Source organism: Palaemon carinicauda, chromosome 16 (assembly GCF_036898095.1).
Source record: "Palaemon carinicauda isolate YSFRI2023 chromosome 16, ASM3689809v2, whole genome shotgun sequence".
Taxonomy (NCBI): Eukaryota; Metazoa; Arthropoda; class Malacostraca; order Decapoda; family Palaemonidae; genus Palaemon; species Palaemon carinicauda.
The window spans coordinates 63,605,214-63,618,734 of NC_090740.1; the positions used below are offsets into that span (position 1 = coordinate 63,605,214).

The 13,521-nt window shown below is 42.6% G+C and overlaps 1 pseudogene; it reads left to right on the plus strand.

The window, feature by feature from the left end:
• Positions 1–13,521, plus strand: part of LOC137655333 (protein artemis-like) — a 56,491-nt pseudogene that overhangs the window by 32,039 nt on the left and 10,931 nt on the right.

Genomic DNA, 13,521 nt, shown 5'->3' on the forward strand with positions numbered 1-13,521 from the left:
ACTTGATTGCATTTATTATGGTAGACGTACTAAATAAGACTTGATTGCATTTATTATGGTAGACATACTAAATAAGACGAATGCATTTATTATGGTAGACATACTAAATAAGACTTGATTGCATTTATTATGGTAGACATACTAAAGACTTAAATGCATTTATTATTGTAGACATACTAAAGACTTGAAAGGATTTATTATGGTAGACATACTAAATAACACTTGAATGCATTTATTATGGTAGACATACTAAATAAGAATTGATTGTATTTATTATGGTAGACTTTAAGACTTGATTGCATTTATTATGGTAGAATTTAAGACTTGATTTTATTTTCTTTATCCCTAACAGCAAAATATGGTTATGAATACGTGTACAAAAGTCTCCACGAGAGGTTCGGTATGCGTATTCATGTCAGCCGCTGGAGGTATCGGATGTATGACACTGTACCTGAAATTCAAGACGCTCTAACTCCTGATGCGACGGAAACTTGGATACATGCGTGTGATTGGAGGGTAAGGAGGCAACGTGTTAAACCAAATTTTTTCCTATCTTAAGCTTAGAGTTTTTCTCAAATTGGTTGTAGGTTTCTTTAATGTGGCTGATTTAGTCTCTTGTAGAACTAACTGGTGAGAATTTTCAAAGACCAAAATATTACCTGATAATGTACTAAGTGAGAATTACCTAACTTTTAGAAGTCTCCAACTTTCTTCATGCAGCGTCTGATTGTTTTCAGTCTCTTTCGTCATTCAATCAAAGCTTTTTTAATTTCCATTAATCCCTTCTCTTCTCATATTTTGATATGTCATCATCATCATCATCTACGCCTGTTGACGTAAGGGGCCTCAGATAGATTTTGCCAGTCGTCTCGATCTTTAGCTTTTAAATCAATAGTTCTCCAGTCATCATCTCCTACTTCACTCTTCATAGTCCTCAGCCACGTTGGACTGCATCTTCCAACTCTTCTAGTGCCTTATTGAGGCCAGATAACTAATCCCTCTATATCATAATAGATTTAATTTAGTACATTTTCCTCTCATTCATTATATACCGCAAGTTCTTTACTGTGTTGTTTTTATATTTGTAAACCCATTGCTTTTCTTAGTTAGAGAGGATGAATAGCAGTTTCATTCATAATTTTTCATTGGGAAAATTCTGCTTTTCACTTGTATTGCTAATTCCTTTCAATGTCGTTCATGGTATATACCGGAGGTCTTCAATAGCTATTTCTTAAATTTACTTTAAATTGCCTACATAGTTCAATCTCTTCCAGCTTCTATCACTTGATTCTTTTGGCCCCTGCATTTTTCTCTTCCTTTTTTTTTCAGTTTCCAAATCATAATCCATCACTACCAAATAATGTTGCTCACTGATATTGATCTTCTGGTATGACCTTACAATCTTTTATATCCCGTAAATATTTCCTCTGACAGTAGACACCAAGTAATTTATCTGGCTGGACCTTTCTCCTGTTTTAAATGAAACTAGATTTGTTCCTACACAACATAGAAACCCTTTGGTCTTTACTATGGATATAATGGTTTTCAGCGCAGCTGGAATTAGTCATAAACTTTTACACGAGGTATCACAATCCTTTGTTAGGGTTTGGTAGACTGCCCACCCTTCTCACACACTCACCAATTGAGTTACGTCTTTTGTTTTTGCCTCAGTAGAGTAAAGATATGCCATCTCACTCTGCCGTCAGCCCCTTGCTTACTCGGTTGTAAAAAAAAAAATTTCTGTTTTTCTTTTGCACAGTAGGTGTGTATGAAATTGAGGATTGCAGTTATTCGGGTTTGGTGTGGCATATCTGGCAGCTCTTGCGGTACATTTTTGTCCGTTATGGAGACATCATAACTGACTTGCCTTGCATGCAGATGACACTCCTGCATTCAGACTTCTCCCTGCGACAAGTGTCCGGGGTAGTCATCCTCCCAGTGTGAGCAGTATGGTAGGCAGTTGAAGAAGTCTTAAAGGTATTCTTTGCTCTCAAGTTCAGAGAATTCCCAAGCATGCTCCTCCTCCTCCTTGGGACCAGCTTCGTCTCGAGGTCACTAGTCTAGATACCAAAAGTATATAGACTAAGACTTCCCATGACCAGCCTGATCCCTTGTGGGAGAAACTGGGAATTATCGTAGTTAAAGTGACAGAGAGACATGGGGGACCAAGGCAGGAGACACCTTTCCCCCGAGAATCAGCAGGGGTTCGAGTTCTCCAAGGGAGGTTTTGCTCGTGAACAACTATCGTCTGTTTCCAGTAAATTTCGTTAGTAGGTAGTAGGTTGGCTAGGGCACCAGCCACCTGTTGAGATACTACCACTAGAGAGTTATTGAGTCCTTTGACTGGGCAGACAGTATTACATTAGATCCCTCTGGTTAAAGCTCATTTTCCCTTTCCCTACACACACACACACACACACACACACCGAATAGTCTGTGCAATTCTTTCCGTGTTCTCCTCTGTCCTCATACACCTGACGACACTGAGATTACCAAACAATTCTTTACTCAAGGGGTTAACTACTGCACTTTAATTTTTCAGTGGCTACTTTCCTCTTGGTAAGGGTAGAAGAGACTCTTTAGCTATGGTAAGCAGCTCCTCTATAGTCCATTTCTTTTAGCGAGACAGATTTACACTGACTCGCAGCGGTGCCCTTTTAGCTTGGAAAAGTTTCCTGATCGCTGATTGGTTAGAATTATCTTGTCCAACCAATCAGCGATCAGGAAACTTTTCCGAGCAAAAAGGGCACCGCTGCGAGTCGGTGCAAATCTGCCTCGCTAAAAGAAATGGACTATAGGAGGAGGACTCTCCAAAATCAAACCTTTGTTCTCTAGTCATGGGTAGTGCCATAGCCTATGTACCATGGTCTCCCAATGTCTTGGGGTAGTTTTCTTGCTTGAGGGTACACTCGGGCACACTGTTCTATCTTATTTCTCTTCCTCTTGTTTCATGAAGTTTTTATATTTTATACATGGAAAATTTATTTTAATTTTTTTACTATTCTTAAAATATTCTATTTTGATTCTTGATTACTTCTCTTAGTTTATTTCCTTATTTCCTTTCCTCCCTGGGCTATTTTTCCCTGTTGGAGCCTTTGAGCTTATAGCATCCTGCTTTTCCAACTAGGGTTGTAGCTTGGCAAGTAATAATAGTAATACTGTTCCAACTGTTCTGCCCTTAGATCTTGTTGTTACCCCCTTGGTACCTCGGCAGCCTTCCCAGTCTTCGGAGGAACTTCAGATTAAACTCCAAGTCTTCTTTCTTTTATGGCTATGCCCCAGGAGTGAAAGAAATGCGAGAACTCTTCCGAAGAACTGGACTCCAAAAGTGCTTGAGAATCTAAATGGAGAGAAGGGCGCTCACTGCACGGTAACTTCTGCGCTGTTGCCTGTGACGTAGAACCTCTCCTCATCGACTCCGTCCCCTGTCTCAGTAACTGTTGATAAATCTTACCCTACCCAAGCTCCTATGGGTGGGAGCTTGAAATTGGATAAGTTGAAGGACAGTGATTCTGATCATTCTGATGGTGTGCTGCCTATGCCAGTTAGTCCCAAGACATCTGTTGTAGACCAGAGGGAGTTAGACCATTCTGCATAAGGAATATAAATGGATTGGGTGATCCATCGTATCCTCCTCTTGAGGGTAAGGATACGGTCCTGAACTTTTTCTCTCATACTCCAAGAATTTGAAATATTGCAGTTATTTTCTGCAGTATTCAGTAAAGGAAGTATTATGACATCCTGCATGATGACCCTTTGACACTGCCACTGGACCCAGTGGTCTCTGCTTTGGCACAGTATGCCCATTGACAGACTGGCAGCACAATAGGTGATGTTTTAGGCTGCAGAAGCCGTGAACATGAAGCTGATTGCAAAAGTAAATGTCTAAGCCGCTCTGTGGATCGACTACTGGTCTGGGTCTGTTGGTTATCTGACTGCCAATGAGAATTTGGTTGACCAAGATAAGTTGAAAGCAATGAATACCTCTTTGTTTTCTGGGATGAGAGCTACTGAGTTTCTTGCCCATGACACGGTTAACCAGTGGGCAGATTTGATCTTGAAACGGCGAGACTCTGTCGTTTCAAAATTCCAAGGGAAGGTTCCGAAGAGAGATGCGCTCAAGTTATGTAACTCCTTGTAAGAGGGTCCTTCCCTCTTTAGCTCGGAAGACATTGAGGCAGTAGCAGAGCGCTGGAGGAAAGGGAATCAAGACTCGCCTCTCCACATAGCAGCAACATCTCGCCACAACTCTTTGGCACCTTTGGCACCAAGATCTTTTCCAGTGCAAAGACAGGCGCGCAGAAAGGTAGTCTAATGTCTGGAAGCAAAACCCCAAACAGGCCTTTCAGCGTAAAGGCGCTAGGGGAAATGGAGGTAGAAGGGGAAGATGTGGTAACTCCCGCTATTGGAGACATTCTTCCTGCTCAACCACTGGTGGGAGGATGCCTGAAACACAGGTGGCAGTGATGGGAGATCCTTGGGGCCAAAACATGGATGGTCTCAACCCTCCGAGATGGATATCATGTCCCGTTCACTTTCTCTTACGTTCCTTTGACTTAAAATCCAGTGATGTTATCTTCCTTTGCGAAGGGATCAGCAAAGGATATTGCCCTTCAGCCAGAAGTCCAGACCGTGTTGGAGAAGGGCACCCTCCAGGTCCTCTATGGGTCCCCAGACATCTACAGTCAACTTCTTGTAAAGTAGGTATCTAGAGGCTGGAGACAGGTCATCAACCTCTCAGTTGTAAATGAGTTTGTCCAACAAACTGTCTATAATGGAGACTGCAGAAATAGTCAGACAGGCTGTCAGACTGAAGGACTTCATGATCATACTGGATTTCAAAGACGCCTACTTCTAGATCCCAATCCAGCCAGCTTCAAGGAGGTACTTATAATTCATCCTACATGAAAGGATTTACCAGTTTCAAGTTCTGTGCTTCAGCCCGTCCACAGCCCCTCAAGTGTTCACTTTAGTCTCGGCCTGGGCCCATGCTAACGGCATTCATCTCCTCCGTTATATTGATAATTGGTTGATTCTTGCACACTTGATGGAGCCCCTTCTGCACCGGGACTGGCTTCTTGCTTTATGTCACGATCAGGGTATCCTTATAAATCTTGAGAAGACTTCTCTCCATCCCTCTCAAAAAAAAAAAAAAAGGTATAACTCGGTATGCAGAAAAACACCCAATCAGGAAGAGTTTTTCTGTTCCAAAGCAGAATCAAGAGAATCAGTGAGGTGACACAGTCCTTCCTTTCGCAAGACTTTTTCAAACACATCTGTAGCTTTGACTGCTGGGACACCTAACCTCCCGGAGCATCTGGTGCCCAACAGACATCTTCGCATTTGGTCTCCAGGCAACTGAAGACCCTTTGGTCTCAACACAGGAACTCCCCGGACTTTTGGGTGCCGGTGGGGTTAGAGCAAAAGAGGGATTTGAGTTGGTGGGTGGCAGACACCAACCCTCTCTAGGGAGTATATCTGATTTGAGGCTTTTTGCAGTTGCGTCAAAAGAATGTTGGAGGCTCACTGTTTCCAGCACATGGCCTGTAGGCTGTGGTCATATTCTGATTGGCAGTACCACACAAACCTCCTGGAAATGAACGCAGTCCTTTTGGGCCCACAGACACTTGTAAGAGCTCTTTTAGGTCACTCCGTGGGGTTGATGAGCGACACCACAACAGTAGTGACATAACTAAACAAACAAGGAGGTACTTTTTCACTGCAGCGTTGCCAATTAGCAGTGGAAATTCTGTGCTGGACAGAAGACAACTCTATCTCCCTGTTAGCGTTGTAAATGACCTTTGATGTCAGGATCCCAGAGAATTCTAAATAAGTCAATTAGTCAATCTCCCTGTCATTTCGGTTCATTTTGAGTGAAAAGCTGGAGGACTTAGGTAGTTGGTTCTGAATGGTCTTTACATCCCTGGATAGCCAACAAAGTCCAGACTTTTTGGGGTTTGTTGATAATACACCTGTTCGCGATGTCTCTCAACCAGAAACTTCCAGTGCACTGGTCACTGGTTCAGGACCCTTTGGCATCTATTCAGGATGCCTTCTAACATCCGTTGGACAAACTTCTTAAACTAAATCTTTTCCCGCTATGCAGACTCCTTATATCTTGGAAGTTGCTTCCAATAGCTTATGTATCTGATGTCCTCCACTGTGAGATCTTTTTCCTCCATATCTGCTGTTACACACTTCATCCGCTAGACAATATACAGTAGATGCCTACATGTTCCTCCCCCCTCTGTCTAATGAGGAAACTCCTCAACAAAGTAAGGGGAAATCAAAACCTATCGGTGACCCTGATAGCTCCACTCTGGCAGCAAACAGAATGGTATCCAGACAGATCTTCTATTTCTGTTGATAGGGGTACTGAGGGAACTGCCACCTCTCCACGACCTGCTCCGGCAGCCACAGTCGAAGATATTCCACAAAGCAGTCGCTAACCTACGACTTCACGCCTGGAGATTATCCAGGTTCTCCTCTCACAGAGAGTTTTCACACAGCGGCGAAACGTATGTCTGGATACCTCAGCAAGTAGTGTATCACTAACTATCAGGCAAAGTGGACTATCTTCTGTGGTTGGTGTTGTGGATGAGGTGTGTCTCCTCTCGATGCCACTATCCTCCAGGTAGCAGGTTTCTTTTATACCTTTGGGAGGAAAACTCTGCTCATCTCTGCAATGAAAGCTATCGCTCAGCCTTGAGCCTAGTCGTTTTACTAAACACAGTCAATATTTCCTCCTCGACGGAATTGTCTCTTATACAGAGTTTCAAGCTTACATAGCCCCAGTCGTAAGTTAGACCACCTCCTTTGAATGTAGGATGAGTAAGTTCTCGGAAAGGCGCTCCTCACAAACCGCTTTGTCAAGCCTCAAACCATGACCTGACCTTTAAGATGGGCTTTCTTTTTGCCCTAGCCTTTGCTAAGAAGTTCAGCGAGTTGCATTCTTTCCTATGATTTTGCCCATTCAAGGGCATGGGGCATGTAACACTCAACTTCGTCCCTGAATTTGTAGGCAAGACTTAGAATTTGGCTGCAGCAGATGGCAAGTTTGCGCCGTTGTGGATTGAGTCTTTGTGATGTAGCTGATGATCATGGTTAATGGTTACTATGTCCTGTGAGAGTACTGAGCTGTTATCTCAAACTCACATGTGCTTGCCCTCACGTCAAACAACTCTTTGTAAGCATGGGCAGGGTGAAAAGAGGAGTCATGAACACATCTCTGTATAGATTCGAGAGATCATTGGCCATTCCCTAGATTCTGGCTGTCCTCAGCATGATTGTAGACCCAGAACTCACAACGTTTGGGGCATAAGTACTTCCTAGTCATTCAAGGGAAACTTATCTTAGGTGCAGGTACTACAAGCAGGCGTCTGATGTAGACAGACTACCTCCACCACCCACTACCTGTAAGAGGTAACTTTTTCTCCGTGTCCTGTGGTGACCATTCAACAAGTGGTTTAAGCAACATCAGGTCTCTTATAGGACAAGTATCAGTCGGTTGAGGGCAGACGTTACCCACTTTTAGTGTGGGATAAATGAAAGGATGACTGGCCTTCCTTCATCTTCCCCCCTCTTTAGGAACAGCATCCGGAAAACTTTGCAAGGTGGCCTATCCTGTACTGGAAGTAAGAACCATTTCCCTTGTGTGGCCTAAGATTTGTACATAATTTGTCATGTCCCCTATCTCCCTGCGAGGGGGAGACAGGCAATTATTATTATTACTAGCCAAGCTACAACTCTAGCTGGAAAAGCAGAATGCTATAAGCCCAAGTGTGCCAGCAGGGAAAAATAGCCCAATAAGGAAAAGAATAGGGAAATAAACTACAAGAGAATTAATTGAACAATTAAGATAAAATATTCTGAGAACTGTATAACTATAAACTATAAAGGCTTAAAAAACAAGAGGATAGATATGTGCCCTTCTTTGTACCCTCAAGCAAGAAAACTCTACCCCAAGACAGTAGGAGACCATTTTACATTGGTTATGGCATTACCTAAGACTAGAGAACAATGTCTGGGTTTAAGTTTGAAGGTGTGTTCACCACACTATTCCTACCTGGCCAAGTCAGTGCATGGTTTCCATTCATTCACCATCATTGCCCAGGCTGTCAGCTTCCCAGCTCATCAGCTCAGAGTCTTACCTCAGGTCAAGTTCCCAGCCAGTTTGGTTTTGGACTTCCACCCATCAAAGGATGAGTCTCTAGTAAAGAGCAAAGGGGTTGTATGTTGTGTAGGAACAAATGTCAAATTTGGAAGTCATTTGTACTTTTCCTAGCAATACAAACCTGAGCTCTTTACTAATAAATGTCCTTCCATCACTTATCCCCCTAGGAAGTGGTGCCTGCAATCAAAAGTGACAAAATACACTGTGCGAGTGTGTGAGGTGGTTGCCAGTCTACCTCTCCCACTAACTAACAGGGTCATTCCTCGCATAAAAGTTTATGGTTAATTCCAGCTGCTCTGAAAACGTATATCCATAGTGAAAAGCTTAGGTTTGTGTAGTTTGTCAAGTTCTTTCTGCTTGGTACATATTACTGGAAGCAACAATATCGGCAATTCTCTCACCCTCTGTATTTCTTTAATCATATCCATCTCCATCGTACATATGGGTTATCACATGATTATTCTTGCCCACATGTCCCCTGACAATGCATCTTTCATCTGCTGGCACCTTCTCCATTTTCTCCTTTCGTTGTTCGTTCAAGAACGCCTTGCCTATAGGAAGACACGGGCTCTTGCACTAGGGCAGCCCGTAAATTTCCTCCTCTAAGTCTGACCAAAAGAAGTCTTTCTCTTCATATTAGCAGGTTACCTGGGGTGCATATACAATAAAGATGCTAACAGTGTAATTTCCCACTATCAGCCAGAACCAAATAATCCTAGCATTTCTTCTATTGACTTATGCTGTCTTTATTATCCCTGCTATAGATTAGTTTATACCCCTCCCCAGGTTCCCTGCCTATGTTACCTTTCCCTCGGGTCTCTTGGACACACAATATTTACTCTTCTTGTTCTCCTAAGATCAGCTATTTCCCAACCTCTTACATAAATGAAACTATTATTATTTTAAATGTTATCTTTGCTTTTGTCATATGCACAAGTAAAGTAGTTTTCCAATAATATCCTTGGTTTTGTAGATGAATGAAGTCGAAGAAGGAGAAGATCAAACTGATAGACAACTTCCATGTTGATGTGTACCATTTGGTGTTGTTACTGCACCCAGCATACGAGTCATTAGGCCCTCTGCAATGTTTTATACCTTTTATCAATCAGCAAAGGTAAGTTGTATCACATTAAGATTATTTTCAAGTAACTATATTCTTGGTAATGTATTTGAAATGTCACTGTAGGCTATCGTGTTACTTATGAAGGATTTAGGTATTGTACCCCAGATGTTCTTTTTATCCATTAGAAAGCCAGGTAGTGAAGTAACTGGTTATATTGCTTGACTAGACACATGCTTAGAAGTGCCATCTGGTAGAGAAAAACGGCTTTCACTCTCATATTGTCAAATCTAGTACATGTAAGTAATATACCTTTAATTAGCAAACTAGTTCCCTCTTGAGAGTTCGTTCTTAAGATAATTTGTTAGTCTAAAACAATTAGCCCATGTAAACAGTATTGTAGTTAGCTTACAAAATAGAGTTTGTTCCAATGCGAAACAAAATCTTTCACTCTTTTTCAGTGATATTTCGATAAATGCTGAAAGCTAGCCAAAAAACTTGGGGTGGGTGGGGGGGGGGGGTGTTAGACCAACCACCCCCTCTCACACACTGGTGAAATGCCTTCACTTTTTATTTTTGCTTGTGAGTGAATAGACATTCAGTCTCTCTCCCAATAACCCTTATATGGTGGCTTTTGACTTGACGTTGTTTCTGCTAAATAGTACTCCGTTGGAGGCTGAATGAGTAGAACAATGATCAACACTGACCCTCAGACAACCCATAGATGTGGACATAGTTGTCCTCCACTAAGAGAGTCTTTTGTTTCTGCTTGCGGCAACTTCCTTCATTGGGGTTTTTGGATCTCCCCTGTTAAGGAATGGTTTGTTTAGGCTCTGTAGACAAGGAAAACTGGGATCGCACACCTTCCTCCCTTGGAGTAGACTACGGTCTCCTCCTTAGAGATTCCGAATGCCATAGGTCTAAGGAACTTCCCGTGTGTCTGCCAGCAGTAGTCTCAGTTCCTTATCTCTTTCATGCTACTTTGGTAGGTACACGAGCAATTGCTGACGAGTGTCCCTCTGGGTTTCTCGTCGAGCTATCCTTTCGAGGAGAACCTAGAAACTGACTTCAGTCACGTTTCCCGACTCATAGCTTACAATGTCCGCCCTCAGTCTGAGTCTTCTCAGCAAGCTGCGGGTAAGCAAGTTCGCTACACTGAGCACCTTCTTCAGCTGATGAACGCCCTTCATGTCTACGAGTACTATGCGTATCTCCTAGGGCCTTATGAGTCTCGTTAGCTTTTCCATTCTGTGTCTTTGCTACAGATAGTGATGCCAGCTCACAGCTTGCAGTCCCCGCCTCTCTCATCTACAATTCTTGATGGAGGTAACCCTTCCGGGCTATTGCTTACATAAATTACACCTTATTCGTGTTTGTTATGGACAATAAAGCTCATGGAGCATTATGAGGCAAGGCCATTTGGGACCAGTGGCTTGGGGTTCTGCCTCTCACGAGAAAGAACATGTTGTTCTATAAGTTCAGCACAGCCTTATTCATCTCCTTGTGAATGAATACTTCCTTTGGTAGGAGCACATAAAACAAGGAAGTCAAGCGCTATGTTGGCTCAAGTATACAATACTTTGGTAGTCTGTACTTGTCATCTACAAGTACAACTCCACCCAACTTCCTACTGCACTTGCCTCGCAATGTTCGACAGCCCTTGCCAGCGTTTGCCTCGCTATTGCTCACCTAACCAGCGGACGCCTCGCCAACAATCACCAGCGTTCCCCTCGACATTCGCCTTGCTATTGCTCACCTCACCAGCGTTTGCCTCGCCAACGTTCTACAGTGTTGGCCTCGCCAACATTCGCCTTGCTATTGCTCACCTCACCAGCGTTTGCCTCGTCGACATTTGCCTTGCTATTGCTCACCTCACCAGCGTTTGCCTCGTTGACATTTGCCTTGCTATTGCTCACTTCACCACCGTTCGCCTCGCTGATATCGCCTTGCTATTGCTCACCTCACCAGCGTTTGCCCTGCCAACATTCTACAGTGTTTGCCTTGCCAACATTATACAGCATTCCCCTCACCAATATTCGCCTTGCTATTGTTCACCTCACCAGCGTTTGCCTCGTCGACATTTGCTTTGCTATTGCTCACCTCACCAGCGTTCGCCTTGGACATCACCTTGCTATTGCTCACCTCACCAGCGTTCGCCTTGGACATCACCTTGCTATTGCTCACCTCACCAGTATTCGCCTTGCGGATATCGCCTTACTATTGCTTGCCTCACCAGCGTTTGCCTCGCCGACATTCGTCTTGCTATTGCGCACTTCACCAGTGTTTGGCTCGCTGTTGCTATTGCTCACTTCACCAGCGTTTGCCTCGCCGACATTCGTCTTGCTATTGCTCACTTCACCAGCGTTTGCCTCGCCGACATTCGTCTTGCTATTGCTCACTTCACCAGCGTTTGCCTCGCCGACATTCGTCTTGCTATTGCTCACTTCACCAGCGTTTGCCTCGCCGACATTCGTCTTGCTATTGCTCACTTCACCAGCGTTTGGCTCGCCGACATTCGTCTTGCTATTGCTCACTTCACCAGCGTTTGGCTTGCCGACATTCGTCTTGCTATTGCTCACTTCACCAGTGGTTACTCAGCCCAGGTGTGTGAGTGAGCGGAGGTAGCAAACTAACCCCCCCCCCCTTTGCTAACCAGCGGGTGGATGGTTAACTGTCGCTAAAAGTCTCATGGCTCATATTTTAGCTACGCTGAAAGTAATACAGTATCCCCTATAAATAGCCACAGGTTTGTATTGTGGGAAAAAAACAATTTGCTTCAAAACGTCATTTAAAGGGAAAATACTTATTACTTGGGAGAAAAGCCTTGTTGGCACTTTCTCATAGGTCACATTATGTCCAACCTCCTCCCCACCTCAAGTAAAATGTATTAGCTATGCAACCTACCTGTAAGTATCAAAATGAATTTATTATGAAATCTTTTTTTATATCGGTGGAACTTCAAAGGTTCAAACTTGCAGCGAAATTTCTTTTATGTTGAACAGGCTGACATGTGTCTTGTTTTTATAGTTTATTTATGAAAGTTCTATTTTAATGATGTTCATCCTCATCTCCTCCTACGCCTATTGATGCAAAGAGCCTTGGTTAGATTTTGCCAGTCGTCTCTATCAAGAGCTTTTAAATCAATATTTCTTCTCTCATCACCCCCCACTTCACGTTTCATAGCTCTCAGCCATGTAGGCCGGGGTCTAGAGGATACCCAAACCATCTCCATCTTCCCCTCACCATGATCTCATCCACATATGGCACTCAATTAATCTTTTATAGTTTCATTTTAATCCTGTCCTGTCATTCAACTCCCAATATTCTTCTGAGGGCTTTGTTCTCGAATTTACTAAATCTGTTGTAGATTGTTTCATTGTCATACCACGACTCGTGTCCATACAGTAACACCGAGCTCACTAAGCTGATATATAGTCTGATTTTTATATGTAATTTCTGGTGATTTATTTCCAAAATTTTTCATTTTAATTAATTGTTTATTACTTCTTTTGTAGTTTGTTTATTTCCTTATTTCCTTTCCTCGTAGGGGTATTTTTACGTATTGGAGCCCTTGGGCTTATAGCGTCCTGCTTTTCCAACTAAGGTTGTAGCGTAGCTAGTAATATTAATAACAATTAGTTTTACTGTCAGTACAGTGGCCTCTAATGTAGAGCAGAGGTATTATGATGGCTCTTTTCTTTTCTTTCTGCAGGAAATTAAACAACTCAGCCGGGATGGTACATTTTGTCGTGTGTTGATGTCAATGCATGCATCCTGCTCAGAAGTTCTGGATCTTGTTAGTTATCTGCGACCTCGTAAAGTTTATCCGAATGTCATTCCTATGAATTCTTCTCGAGAGGAGGTGAGTATTTAAATGAATTATTATTTTTATTTGTTTTGACTATGGATTTACCATGTGGAGGCCTATGTATGCTGTTTCATTTATTCAAATGTTTTAATTTACTGTACTGCAATCATGATTATAATGAATATTTTGAGTTCAAATGTCTATTTTAAATTGATACCCAAGTTTCCGGCCAATTAGAAAATATTGTACTTGGTGGAAGAATGAAATGAATCCTTACCATAGTGGTTATTTTTTTAATATATACTGTACTCTGTAATTGGTTATCTTTGGAGGGCATAAAATTTGCTTCAATAAGTGTCACTATCAACACGAATGGAAGGTCTATGCCGGAAGTTCCAGTGATTGTGAAAATCATGGGTGAGAGTTTCGAAACAATTGTTATGTTTGGAGAACTAAAGGAGTGAGTTAAGGAAAATGGAT